This window comes from Topomyia yanbarensis, chromosome 1 (assembly GCF_030247195.1).
Source record: "Topomyia yanbarensis strain Yona2022 chromosome 1, ASM3024719v1, whole genome shotgun sequence".
Taxonomy (NCBI): Eukaryota; Metazoa; Arthropoda; class Insecta; order Diptera; family Culicidae; genus Topomyia; species Topomyia yanbarensis.
The window spans coordinates 162,282,974-162,285,884 of NC_080670.1; the positions used below are offsets into that span (position 1 = coordinate 162,282,974).

Consider the following 2,911-nt stretch of genomic DNA (forward strand, 5'->3'; position numbering starts at 1 on the left):
ACATAGAAACTCACACGCGATCGAAAACGTTAATGTACAAACGCCTAAACCCTTCACTATGATACACGCAATCGCGAACTCCCTACGCCCGCACATATCTGAACCGTAAAATGAATATCACATTCAGAATCACGGCCCACTGAAATTGGCCTTAAGTAGTTTAGTGGGTAACATTTCCCGTCTCGTTTTCAATTGTATTGTTGAGAGTCCTGTCGAGACCCTAGCTCTACTGCTCCAGTAGGACAACTCTCGAGAAAAATGTACTCTGGGTTTTAACTGGAGTGTGCGGCGAAGGGTTACTCCCCCACATATCGCACCGCCATGTCCTAACCCCAACTCGTTAAACCCCCTCAGATCCCTCTCCACCAGTCCCATCAGACCCCGATAATCTAGGTCAATCCAATCTGATCCCTTAGATAAACAGCCAAAACAGTGCACCGTATTATTCGTATAATCTATTCAAATTTATTCACAGATTCGTTTTTTTCAGGTTTTGAACGTGATCATGGAATTCGGTAATTATTCGTTTTCGTGACACGTATTCAGGACTTTTTTTGGTAGAATTGTTTACACCTGATCTCCATGATATTCCACCCTGGACACTAATCCAGACACATTAACCTTCCCAGAAACCAGTGTCATGCAAACTCGTTCGAGTCCAAATGCTTTCCGAGTTTCAAAGTTTTGCGATCGTCTAAATATTTCAAATTAATGGTAACGATAAACTTTGTCGGATAGAAAAACTTTCAGTATAGTAATAGTCTGTATCACCTGGCAATCTGACTTCCTTGAATAGCACAAACCGTCGTCTTTTTATATCCTTGCATTATGGAAACTGTACAAAAGTAAGGACAATTAGTAGTGGTCGAAAAATGCAAGTGTTACTCCGGAGCTCCTATTGAACCACTAATAATCTAATCGTTGCACAATTATTTCGTGATTACTTTGTGTGGTTTGTTTACATTTCTGATTCTTGGATCCCCAATTACCAAACTTTTTTTTTTCTTTCCAGGAAATGAACCACAACGGCAGCCGATACACGTCGTTCGCCTTTGCTAGTGGAGGGATCGCTGGCAGCGGCGGTGCCCGAGGGGAACTGAGCAGTGGTAATTTGAGCAGAAAGCTGAGTAGTCCGATGGCAGAGTCGACACAGCTGGACAGCAGCGGTATCCGGGGGAATCTTTACGACAGTCCGGTACATGTTGGAGTTGGGAAAAGAAGCCTACCTCTCCGTTGCAAAATAGCAGGACAAATTTTAGAAGCAGCTGAACGGCGTCCGGGTCCAGTATGGATCGATTGATTGATCCTAAGTGAGTTTGCAAGTTTACACGTCCTTTATAGGTTCTAATTCAAGTTTAATTTTGCAGGATTTACACGGATGTTCAGAGCCGAGGATTGGTTAACCGGTTGGTAAAGAACCACGATAAAACGCAATCGCCGTTAAATAGGAGTCAATCGATGACTAGCCTGTACTCGAAGCCGGGTCAATTTCCTGTGTGGTGGAGGAGAAATAATTCTTCGATAGCTACCATTGGTTCGGATTTCCCCGTCAGAGAAGTCCGTGTTTCAGGCTGACACAAGGTGGAACATTTTACGGGAGGGATCGTTGCTCATTCCGGCGGAACCTCATCTGAAGATGGTCCGAACACATAGACACGAGGATAAGATTGATGCGGAAAATAGTGTGATTGCGTCTTCAACAGAACTGGATGCCGATTGGATCAAGAAACAATGTAAGGAACTATCGGAGGTTGATTCAGGCGAAGCTGGTACGAAGCAAGCTCGGGAAATTACATACACGGCTTCGCACCCGTGTCGAGGGTCGACGAATCAGCAGCTACAGACGAAGAAATGTAGTAAAAATAATAAGTTCACTTAGCTCGAGCCTGGTGATGAACACTCCGAAAGTGGAACACGTAGCGCACCGGCCGGCACGATTAAATGTGGATGTCTCTCGACGCCGGCAACATTGGATGCGACGGTTCCAGTTAGCATGATTGAATCGAGCAAACCGGCAAAATTAAGTAGGATTGATTCCGCTCCTTTGCCACATATTACGAGAATTGTTCCGGAGTTTCAACTGCTTCTGATGGAATATCCGCCACTAAAACTAACGTTGTTTAACAAAAAATACAACGTCCATGACATGACGAAACGGTGGTTCGACCCACGTCCACAGACAGTGAAGATAAGGATGATGATGATAAAGTAGGCGGACGAATCAGTTTCATTAAGCCAAAGGATAAATCGCCTATGCCAAGGTTGTTTTGAAGAGGTTCGAGCGCTCGAAATCATCGTTGATTCTGAGCTGCTTGAGTGATGATTTTGATGAAGACGAGGAATCGCCTATAGTTACGCCATCGCAGGGTTCATTTTATACGATAGACACCGCGGATGCACCACCGAAGGTTGAAGAGAAGAAACGGCTTCCGTCCCGACAATGAGCGGTATTTCAGCAATAGTTAACAGCCCGATCAAGGATCCTGGCCTAGGTAACCGAAACCGGTGGAAAATGTAAAAACGATAGAGCAACCGAAGTAAACCACGGGATTTGCTTTCGGAAGTACAACTGCTACCGTCAGCTCGGCTCCGGTTACAGCACATCAATCCGATACATAATTTACGTTTGGGACGCCCACTTAACCGTTACTGCTAAAATCATATCATCGGAAATACCACGTATCGTTTTCCTGTGCTTGGATTTCGGTACGTACGGAATCGGACGGCGTTTATGGCCGATACCATTTTATCGGAAAATAATGCGATTCGAGGTATTAATCACACGCCTACATCAAAAAATTATATAATTTGCAACTAATATTTTAAAAAGCCTGACGCTAATAAAAATGTTGAATCAAAAAAATATTGCTGTTTTTGTTTTTATTTGAAAAAAAAGAAAACCCAAACGTTT

The 2,911-nt window shown here is 43.8% G+C and overlaps 1 long non-coding RNA gene across 1 annotated transcript; it reads left to right on the forward strand.

The window, feature by feature from the left end:
- Window positions 1-499: 499 nt before the first annotated feature.
- LOC131679558 (uncharacterized) lies at window positions 500-2,096 on the forward strand. The gene is made up of 3 exons (XR_009303840.1): window positions 500-952; window positions 1,013-1,310; window positions 1,368-2,096. It is a non-coding gene; the product is annotated as an uncharacterized LOC131679558 (long non-coding RNA).
- Window positions 2,097-2,911: the final 815 nt, after the last annotated feature.